The sequence below is a fragment of the Gallus gallus genome, chromosome 12, assembly GCF_016699485.2.
Source record: "Gallus gallus isolate bGalGal1 chromosome 12, bGalGal1.mat.broiler.GRCg7b, whole genome shotgun sequence".
Classification (NCBI taxonomy): Eukaryota; Metazoa; Chordata; class Aves; order Galliformes; family Phasianidae; genus Gallus; species Gallus gallus.
This window is the reverse complement of record NC_052543.1, coordinates 14,857,477-14,869,346: the sequence shown is the minus strand read 5'-3', so window position 1 is coordinate 14,869,346 and position 11,870 is coordinate 14,857,477.

The following is an 11,870-nucleotide window of genomic DNA, read 5'->3' as shown; positions in this document are numbered from 1 at the left end:
ACAGTGCATAAAGGAGGAGCACAGGACCTTCCTAGAAGTCATCCTCAGTTTTTGCTGCAGAATGTGGTCCTCTGAAAGTCCCTTCAGTAGCTGGGACATGGCCTTGAGAGAGAGTGAATTCTTGCAGCTCCTGTCACTTAGGAAAACTCTGGGCCACATGACCTGCAAAGATCTGTAGATGGGTTTCTCAGTTTTGGTTCCTCTATGCACTGATCTAGAGAATCGGAGCATCCTGGCACCTGTGGCCCTGCATGTAGGGTGCTCTTTGCTTGAATTTGATAGCAAGAGGCAGAAGAAGGACTGCACAGCTTGCTATCTTGGGTTGGATGGATGCCCTGCAGCCAAAATGTGCTGCTCACCTCCCTGTCCTCTGACTTTGGCGAATGCTGCAGCTGCATAGCATCAGGAAAACCAAAAAGTGTTGAAGAGAAAAGACAGGAAAGGAAAATCTTACATAAATGTTAAGCTGCTTCTGAAGTGTTTTAAGAGGCTTTAGAATTGGATTTTCAAGTAACCAAAAACAGTCATAAGGCACTCACTCTTGCCATAGCATTAGTCTGGAATTAAGTAGTTTGCACTCTTCTCTATTGCAGATACTGAATCTTCTTTTTCTGTATTCTGACCAACTCTTTGAAATGAGTCTGAATTTGCACAGTTGTTTGTCTGAAGTAGGCTGTGTTTTTCAAAGGGAACTGTAGAAGTCATGCTAGAGAAGTGAAATCTAGCTCAGTGCAGTTGTTCCCCTGATGCTGCAATCTGCAGGTAGCTCTGCTGGTGTCTCTACCTTTGTGCATTGATGCAGGAGGGAAGCATTACTCACAGATAGCAGGGAAGGTCCACATCTGCAGGCAGTGAGGTCACAATCCATGTTACAGAATGACAGATGAGAAGTTTCTTGTGAGATCTCTTCCCTATCTTGTACATTAGAATTAGTGTGGCTTCGTTTGCTGGGCAGCTTGATCAGAGTTGCTGTCTGTGCATGAATGAATGTAGATACATGGTTGTTTTCAAAGTGAATTGATTCAGATTTTACAGATCAAACCTTGTTCCCTGCTCATTCAGCTGGGTTTTTACTGACAGGTAAAATAAAATTTTTGGTAGATGTTTCATTGATGGTGTGTGTAAGTTGTACACCAAGTCCTGATATCCATCAAAAGTCTTGATGTCAATATTTAAATTCTGGGGCCGTGTCAGACCTTTCTGCGATGCTGCACCCCTTGGTGTACTGGATTTAACACTGACTATGAGCTTGCTGTATAACTTATCTTTTTTGGTTCTAAATCAGATTGTAGTCCTTGCATTTATGATATCTTTTCACCGGGGACTTTTGCAACAGCATTGCTTCAGAACATGTTTCCTTTGGTCCGTTTCCTACCTGCTCCCTGGTGCTTTGGTTGGGTTCTTCAGAGCTCCCATTCTTTGCCAAACAGGGAGTAGCTATTTCCTGTTCAGCCTCAATTCTCCATTCACTGTAGAGCTGCAGAGCCTGAGCTGCAGAAGCCGGAGCTGTAACCAGCGGAATGAGGCACCAGGTTCCAACCTTTCCAAAATCCCCATCAGGGATCACGAGTCCATAGATGCATCCATACATTACAGCATCCTTCCAGTGATGATAAATGTAGTTCAAAGATATCCACGATGACTAAACAAATAGATGGGGACTCATTAATAACTGCAGACTCCATTGCCAGTTTGACACGAGGAGCAATTTAATTGGGACCTAGACTGCTTTGTGTAGCTTTGTTAATGTAATTGAGTAATGCATATTGATTTTTCATGGGGCTCAAACCTTTTTTTTTTTCCTTCATCTTTTATAAGAAAGCCTGTTAAGGAATTATTAATCACACTATAATTGCTTTAAGATCTATGCTCTAATTAAAACCATAAATTCTTTATTACATCTTTATTTTAATTAGACATCCAGAAAGACAATAATTTTTACAAGAAGACTCGTACAATAAAATTACCTCACTTAGCAATGCTTCAAGGAGCCTGTGCTTAGGACGCAGGCTCCAATAGGGCTTCCTAAATTAAGACATGCACGATTCTAGTCATAATCAAAATTAAAGATGCCCTCTGAATGTAATTAAATAACTTTACAATAAAAAGATCTTTTTTCTGTGCCACAAAACTGTGCTCATCCACCGGAGTAAGACTTTACTTTCCCTTTTTCTTTTGTCTCCTGAAAAATCTGGGATTGAAGAAGCATGTTCTGAAATTTTAAGAGTCTAATCAAAGGTTTAAAACATAATCCTTCTGTAATGAAAATAAGCTTATTATCATAACCACCTTCTGGTATTTTCTTCTGGGTGTCTTTGTTCGTGCTGTGATAGGTACTTTCCACCTGCCAGGAGGAATTAGAAATAATCATATTTGTTCATCTGTGTCAAAGGACTTGGTATTTCTCTCATTTAACCTACTGGGAAATTAGTCCCAGGGAACAGAGTTAAACCTACAGTTTGTGTGGGTTGTTTTTGTTTTTGTACACCGTGGGCCTTGTGGTTCTCTGTTACTGAAATACAGCTAAAGAAGCTTATTGTGTACTTTTAAACCATTGTTTCTTTCTCTAATGTGAAATGGCTTTGTGGTTTGCAAAGTAAGCTAACCCAAGGCTTGCTTGTTTATAGTCTAAAACTTCTTCAAATAAGGTCAATGCTGCAACTGACGGAGAGTGAAAACTTTCTTAGTATGTAAGGGTAAATTTGAGTTAATCTTATCCCATTTCAGGATAAAATTGCTCTGATTGCTTGAACTGTTCATGGAGGAAGCCTCATAGGTTCCCTACTGAGGTTGCCATGTCCCAGAAGTGCTTGTCGTGGTTCCACACTCTAGTTTGGTTTTGCTGTGGTTTATGGCATCAGCTCATTGCAGCCAGGATAGGACCCCAGGCTTAACCAGACATGATTTTACCCATATTTATTTTCTGGGAGAAGTGTGTTACCTCATTTCTATTTGCAAAACAAATCTTGAATTGTGTCTGTGCACAAAGCACCAGATGAGTGCTGTTGTGTGTTTGTAACAGAAATGAATCCCATATCCCCTCTTCCCCAAAGAACCTGCCATGTGTCTCCTTTTAAATCCCAGGACATCATTTCAGAGTGATGATTTACAATCTGGGCTGCCAGGGTCTGATTGAAAAGCCAGCTCAGTGCATAAATGACACAAAGAGGGGATCTGTTTGCTACTACATACTTCACTCATCATTGAAGGAAGCCAGCACACTTATAAGGTGGTGTCTTGATAGTCTCTTGATGCTCATTCAAAATAGGTGAAATAGTTTTGCTGGAGGGTTCGTAATAGTGGCAATTAGATTTGCATCCCTGGCTCAGCTGCAGCCCTTACCTGTGCTCAGCAGCCACTGCTTATCTCAGTGGTGCCACAGAAGTACTCAGGCCGCATGCTTAGGGTTCAGGTACACCAGACTCAAACCATTGCCTCCACCTGGGACCTGAAGCCAACCTCACCTGTCTGGTCCAAACCGTGGGAAGACTTTCCATTGATTTCAGAGGGGATTAAATCAGGATAACCTGACATGGTGGAGGAAATGAAAAATTAGTTAAGTGTGAATGGAAACGTTGGAGAAATGTGGACGTATTCCCCAGAACAGGGTGCCTTGGAAATGCATAGCAGTTGGTCAGGAGGATGAGAGCACCAGCCTTCATCCAAGGGGTAATGATGTTATGGGGTGGGTGAGTGCTGGAAAACCAGTGCTTGAGATGCAGAGGGCTGTCTGCCACAGATAGATTAGCAAATAGATCAAACAGCATTGCCAGCTGTGTGCTCCTCTGCCTCAAACGTTTCACTTATTCGGCAGTCTTTGTGAAGTTTGCAAGATGTATCTGCCCTGGCTCCCACTTTAGAGAGTGGGAACAAGATTTTTTTTTTTTTTTTTTTTTCTTGAGTTCTGAGGCTTTGCTTTCCTGATCTGTCTTTGCTTAGCCTGAAAACAACTCAGCAGGTCTTCTGTGGGAATTAAGCAAACAGACTACAAGGCTGGGAGCGTGTTTTGGAGACGTGAGCTGAGCAGCTGAAGTAGGGAGTGAAGGGATGCGCGTCAGCAAAGCTCAGTTTAAGCTATCTGTCTGTGAGGGTGGGTAATCTGAATTTCTGGGTTTGTTATTGCTGCAGAGGTGAGATGAGGTAGAGCAGATAACAGCATCGCTTCTAGAGTGACTGGTCCCCTCAGGTGTCATCTCACCTCAGCAATACTGATTGGACCACTGCAGCTTGTGCACCTGGGTTTACTTGGATTATTTTTTCCCCCAAAAATGGACCAAGAAGGCTGGGATTTACCTTAGAGGTAGTTAACAATCCTATTACTTAGGCAGCTATGTTATTTAGTCTATCAGTATATTTTGCCAATAAATCAAAAGGGATTTTTGACATCTCTGGCTTTTGAGCTCCACTCAAGACATACTATTCATTTCATGGGAATCCTGGTGTGTATATCATATGCAAAGATTCAGTATTTCTTTAAGAATCAAACAATGTGCAGTAAGCAATTATTTACTCAGATAGCTTGTATCTACTGTATCCCTAAGTCACTGATCTTATTATTAAATTGAGGTGGAATCTGTTTTTCCCTTCTGAGAAGTAAATAATCATTTATTTCTTTTTTTTTTACCATTGGGAAATGTCAGGAAACAGTTATTCTTAGTTTCTCACACGTGTGGCAGAGTGTGAGGTATCATATGAAACTATTGAGTGGAAATGTTAAAATGAACAAGTAATGCATAGTGAAATTGTGGAACTCGTAGCCGCAGGATGCTGCAGAGCCAAGGGAATAAAAAGCAATGGAAAAATTAATTGAACAAAGGTCCATTGGAACCCATTAAATAAATATCTCACCTGCAGATTCCTAGCAACTGGGAACATTGTGTAACTCAAGGCCAAACGGTCATTGTGAGAAGCAGGACATCTCTTACTTGTCACTTTGGAGAAAGGATGCTAGGCTAGAATGGGTCTTGCTCTGACCTATGTTGCCTGTTTCTAAATGCTAGCAGATATGAATGAGAAGCTATGAGTGATTATTATACGCTGGAGACTTTCCCCTGTTAGGACTGGTATGCTCATTTTTGACTTCCTTTCTCATTATACCTGAGCAATACTATAGGGATGTGAACCGTGGGCTCACCCTTATTTCTTGAGCACAACATGACAGAGCTGCAGAAGGAATGGAGTGAACTCTATTTTCTTCTATTATTACAGTTCTTATCTGCACTAAGGACCTTGCATAATCCCCACTTGTTCTGCACTCAAAACATCTCCAAGGAAGTTGATGCAAATTCTGCGCATTAGTACACTGATAGGTATTTAATATGGGCAGAGAAATCAGAGTGAAAGTTAATATCTTATGTCCTTTAGACATCCATATTTGACAGCACCAGTTTTGCCTGCTGGGCCACGTCATGTTGCCAATGGCTTGACTGGGTAACGGGATAACTCCATCTGCATGGGTCTGCTGAGGTCTGCACTATGACCAGAGACAGAACCTGGCCCTTCTCTACATTTGCCTGCCTATGAAAGCCCCAGAAATGAGCACCTCACTCAGCTGGTCCCATGGCAATTGGCACACCTCCAGCCCAAACACTGTTCTGCAGGGCCTGGTCCATAGCCAAGCAAGGAAGGGCTGTGAGAGGGAGAGGCAGCTACAGTGCAGAGAGTGTTTTGTCCATCGCTTACCCCCAGTTCTTCATCCAGAAAGATTAAAGGCTGTTTGTTTGCAGTTATATGTAATGTCATGCTCTGTTTGTCATCTTAATAGCTCTCCTGGGATCATAAAACATGCCTAAATGCTACAGTGCCACCACTCAGAAAACAGCCTACTAAAACTAATTAATAGTGCACCCTAGTTAACTCATGCAAACTTGGCATTATTCGTCTAATTAAAAGGATTTTAACAATCAGAGTTTCCTTCTCTCTCCCCCTCACGGATTCCAGCATATGCAAGTCAAGTAAATTAAACCCATTAATCACCATTGGTGCAAATGATATAGGTTCCTGTAACATAGGATCATCTGTGAAGAGAGACGCTAACAGGCCTCATTATGTTTAATTTCGCTCCTTAGCAAAGGGTAATAAATACAAATTATAACATCACAATAAAATATTTAATTATTCACGAGTTTGGTAAGAAACATAATTAGCTCACTGGTATGTGTCTTCATTTGGGTGATAATGGATCCAATTTAGGAGCTTAACCATTTCTGCGGAAAGGTTGAAAATGAGAGTTTTTCCAGAACATTATTATGAAAACATAGAGAATGAGCCCATTTGCATGCTCCCCATTACCTCCTGTGGAGGAATCCATGCAGATACCCAATCCTACATCCTAAAAGTGTTTCCCATATACCTGCTGTGTGCAGGCTGGTTCTGACCTCTGCCATCCTGAAGGTGTGTGGGAAGGTAAGGGCTGGATGGTGGTATTCTTAGACATAGTCCCAGTCCATTTATGCCATGGGGCACAAGCCTGGTCATAATGAGAACACCCTAAGAGCTGCTGGGGTACAGGAGCTAACCCAGAGTGCTGCCTGCTGTAGGAACGGCTGCTGCTTGCTTTTATGGGACCCTAATTTTATGTACTTTATGTTCTCCTTATTGCGCATATTTAGGTGACAGATGTGCACGTTCCTTAATCTCTTCCTCGTTACCCTATGAAATTGTAGCTGCGTTTTTACAGCTTTCAGACTAAGATAAAACAGGAGAAGAAAACTTCAAACGTATGGAAATTTGCAGAGACCCCGGACTGACTCATGGTGGGGAGATTGCTGAGCACATCGTTAGAGGAATTAGTTAAGAGTGGTGGCCTTTGGGTTCTTGGTGTCTGCGTGCAGATGTAAGGGGGAGCATTGCTCAAGTAGCCGTGATCCCAGCTTCGATTATGCATCGTGCAGGAGCAAAGGGAGCTTAAGAGTGGATTAATGCTCAGAACAGATGAATTTGAAAATGTATATCCAATGCACTTGCCATGCACCTTGCACTGTAACCTTTGCTTAAGGAGAAAGGGGGGAAATACCGCCAGGAAATCCAAAGATGGCTCAGCCCTTGCATGAAGATGTGATTAGCACAAGTCAAACTTTCTTTGTAAGTTAATTAAGAGTAGGGAAGGCTGATGGATTTGGCAGAATATAGCGTCTTACCACAGAAGGAACAGGACCTTTATGCCAAGATTAAGAAAACTCACTATTTTTGCTTGGTTTGAATTATTTGGACATTACCATACCCATTTTACTAATTCTATCATGATATCTCCTTCACAGTTTCCTATTTCTAAACAGCTTTTTAAAGAATCTGCCAAACTGTGAATTATATTGTCTTTCTGAGGAAGGCATTTGCATTAGTGCAATAGCGTGTGAATATAAACGTGCAATCAACAATATAAATGTAGTGTGAGTGTTATTTTTTCCTCTACTAATTCTTCTGAGCAAGATTTACTGTCTCGGTGAGATTTTCTTAAAATAAATTAAATATAACATGAACTAGATAGTTGTTCACATGGAGCTGGAGCTAGAAAGGCTCATTAATCACTGGTTTAAATCCCAGAGTATCCAGTCATCCTAATTAATGATTCAGTGCTGAACTTTACTCGGGCAGTGGCAGCACTTATTGCCATCTCGGCTGATGGGGAGAGATTGCAGAGAAGGAAGCGGTGCTTTGGGATGGTACAGGACCAGCACTGCCAGCGGGCACTTGTGTCCCTACCAGCATCAGGGCATCCTGACCCATAGTGATAGAGCCTAGTGCTACACAATGGCACTGCATGGATCCGGGGTGAACTGCAGCTCTTCAGATAGCAAAAGGACATAGTAAGGTGGAATAAGAGATTGATGTGGATTTGGCGGTCTGATGCTAGGACATCTGCAAAGGGGGGGCCTAACTCTTGTCTCCAGGGGATGCTCCAGAGGAAATTTGGGTTATATGGAACATATTTATGGAGAGAAGTGATTCCAGCCCCCTGGGTTTCTGGTAGGCTGCTGACTAAGTTGCTCCTTGCAGTGGAAAGCAGGACCCCAGCGAGGGGAGCATCTCGAGCCAGGGCTGTGCATGGTGCTTGAGGGTCTCTGGGGCTTCATGTATGGGAGCAGGGCTGTGTGTAATTAAGGACTGCAGAAGTTAAATTTGTTCTTGCAATAGGCAAATCATAAATCAAAATCCCTTTATTCAAATGAATTTACCTGCTTTTTGGGGCTATGTTAGTTCTGTATTTCATTTATCTGCACTTCTAATGTGAATAATTCACACCGTTTCAATGCTTTTTTTTTGCCGCAACGCTTTAGCATGTAAATGCATTGCATTCCTCATAAATGCTAGGAGAAGTATGTTGTCTTCCTGCTTGGCTTTAGGTACTTTGTTTATTATATATTGGCAGGAAAGCCCATTAGAAAAGTGTTTTATTGTCCCTTGGAGAACAAGAGATGCTCAGCCCCTAGATCAGCAAAGCAACAAATTACAAACTTCTTGCTACAGACCCACTGCCTGGAAGTCCATTAGTTGGGTGGTCCTGAGGGGTTGCATTTTGCTAACATCAGGGACAGCAGGTTTTTTGGTTGGAGTGCTGTTATGAGGGAATTCCTGTGGGAGAACATTAGCTTGAGTGTAATCTCAGGACACGGAAAATCTGCAGATAATTCCTTTTGTCGTCTGTTTGGACTTAAAAGTTTTTGTCCATTCTTGGTGTAATTAACTGAGGGTTATTCTCACCTGATTCGGAATGCAGAATCAGGGACTCAGCAGCAGCAAGTAATTTTTCTTCTGGTTGGTTTTTAGCCTGGCTGGTGGGAGCTGGGAAATTTTAGCATATGTAATTTGAATTATTTCATGAAACATTTAACAAGGGCCTATTTCATTCTTCACTAAGGCAAGTTGATATAAGAAGGATGATGTTATGGTTAATGTAAATCATAATTATTACCAGGTGCATCACTGAACTGGGAAATTGTGCTAAAAATGTAAGTTTTGCTCCATTTCATATTGAAAAATTGCTTTGCAGCCTGACAGCCATTAATCTCTGTTACAGGAATGTTATTCTTTATTTTGGTAAATTACAGAGCTAAGACATAACAAGGCATAAATAATCCGGCCGTAGGAGGCCTCTGCACTTAGCTGTGTCGGGGGAAGCACCAAGCCCTGCACCTGCCACCCCCAGTGCCACTCCAGGGACACTTCAGCTGCACATGCAGCCAAGCCCGCAGCAAATCCTCCCCCTGAAACTTGGCTTCTGAACATATCTAAAATTGCACTGGTTGCAATGATGCTCAGCAGCTTTGTAGCTCCCCCAAGGCTGTATCATGGAGAGATTGGTGGGCAGGCACTCCTTGTCTGCTGGCATTGCTAAATATTTTCTAAAAATAAGTTTTTCTCTTAGTTTTTCAGAAAAAGCTCCCTTTTTATCCCACAGCTTTAATCCCAAAGCGGGGTGTGTTATCTGGGTGTGGTGCCGAGCCCTGCAAAGGGAAATGCAAGGCTGTGTGGCTTTATTTACCCCAGCGATGAGTGACCAATCCAAACAGAAGCTTGAGAGCCTTTCTGACTTGTAGCTAAGGTGCTTTCCCAGAACGGATCAGCTCCATTTTGGGCTTGGCAGATAGATAAAACCCTATGGCAAGTAGAACTCTAATACTTCTCTGTGTAATAGAGTCTCTCCTTAATAGAAACATAGAATCGTTAGGGTTGGAAAAGACCACTAAGATCATCAAATCCAACCACCAACCCATCACCATACCCAGTAACCATGTCACTCAGTGCCTGGGGCTCTTCCAACAGACAGAGCACTTGTGCAAAGGAATTATTTATTATGAAGCAGCTAAACTTCCTCAGTGCAAGGTGCTGCTCTTCTAAGTTCATGCCATAATACCAGAGCTATAGAGTCATACTATGTTTTGCTTTACAAGCAGAAGAGGCAGTTAACTCTGATTTTCTGTTAACAAGGTACACCACATTTTTCCCTTCAGGCTTGTTGAGCAGATTCTCTGTTTGGCTTTTCATGTGCTTCTGGTGACATAGTTTTCTTTCAGACTTTCTTTGTGTGCCTGTATCTCCAGTCCTGCTGGGTCTCAACTCTCTGCACTCATGCCACAGTGCAAGCAGCAAAGCTGAAGTGTAGCCTGTGAAAATGATGACAACAGCAAAAGGGGAACCATTAAATGCTGGATGTGTGGGTTAGCTTGACAGCACAGTGAGGACTTTGCCAAAGCTGAAATGTATGCCCGGATAGCGCAGAGTCGGCAGAAGAGACCTGAGCCAGCTCTATTGCCATGATTGCACTGAAAGAAATTGCAGCAACAGATGCAGGTCATGTTGTACTTTGGGCTTTGCTAGAAGTGTGTAAGGCAATATTGAGCTGCCCCTTACCCCTAAGCAAGCAAGAAGTGAAATTAAATACATTTCCCTAAAGCTGGTGACTAAGCCCAAATGGTGCTCATGACCTCATTAGTAACTTACCTGATGAAATCTGATTTACATAGGGATGTAATTACATGCAGCTACCTTCAAATGGTTACTAAAAAATTATTGGCTTACTCCTTACTTTAGCATCTGGCATATTATATTATAGAAAGGTTATTTCTCCTGGAAAAGCATCAAAGTGAAAGGGGTTTTAGAAGGCCCATAACCATTTGATAGCAGGGGATGCTGCTCCACAAACATTTCTCTATGAACCATTTTCTGGGCTCCTGAAAGAAATCCGGCATCTCAGCCAGGGAGAACAGATGTGAGGAAATTACAAAATGGTTGCCAAGCACTGTGAATTAACTCTGCTGGTCAGATGTTCGCCACCCCCAGTTGGTTGTGTGCTAATCTAAGAGTAGAGTAAATCAATCATTATCCATTCTCAGGATATCTAGGTGGACCACAGGAAGCCACTTGATTAATACGCACATCCTCACCTAGATGGTGGTGAGCTCTGCAATTCATGGTTGAACTGAAGGCGGAAAGAATTGCTTTTTAATAACCTTGATAATAACCCTTCTGATAGCTCCATTTAGGCATCATTATTGAATAATAGCTTGTGCATGTCATCAAATCACTCTGACATTAGAACAGAACATACACAAATACCCCTGGTCATGCCACTGAGCAAAACAAGAGACAAATCCTCTACAGGGGTAAATTAAGAGAGCTCCCTTGATATTAACAGAGTGGAGTGGAATTTCTAAACAGACACTGAACCAAAACGATGCTTAAACACTTGATGTGCTGTGTATAATAATGATATTAAAATAAAAAGATTTGGCTTAAAAGCCTTAACCGTCTCCTTAGTTGTCTCCTTCACTGTCACACCGACAGGAAAGAATGTGGAATATTCCTGCAGCACTGAAAACACCTTATAGGGGGAGATGTGCTCATTACCAGAATACACTACTGTACGCTCAGCAGTGCCAGCATCAGTAAAATGATGGTAAACTGCATCAGCTGCCTTCTGTCTGCCGGCATATTTTGTCTGAGCTCACTTCCAGTGCTGGGCTACCTCTGATTCAGGACTGTGTCCAGCATGAGGTAACTGATACCACTTGCACAGTTAGCCCAACTTCAGCTCTGCTTGCCATGTGAAATAGCTATTGTGTGGAGGCTTTTGTATACTTTTTCCTCCATTAAGCCAATTACTAGCTAATCATTTTGTATATCATAATATGGCGTTATTAGAGCTGATCCATGCAAACCCCCTATGTATAACAGCCTTGGGTTAATTTCATTTGTGGGATTAACAAATGAATCTAACAGCAAAACTAGCACTAATGGAAGCAAAAGGAAAGCAAATAAATGTCACTGTGTTCAGTGTTCAAGCTCAGAGGTGAGACTCGAGTGCACTGATGGAGCACTCTGCCCTGCTGCAAAGGCAACAGGTGGAACCAAAGCCAATTGACATCTCTTTC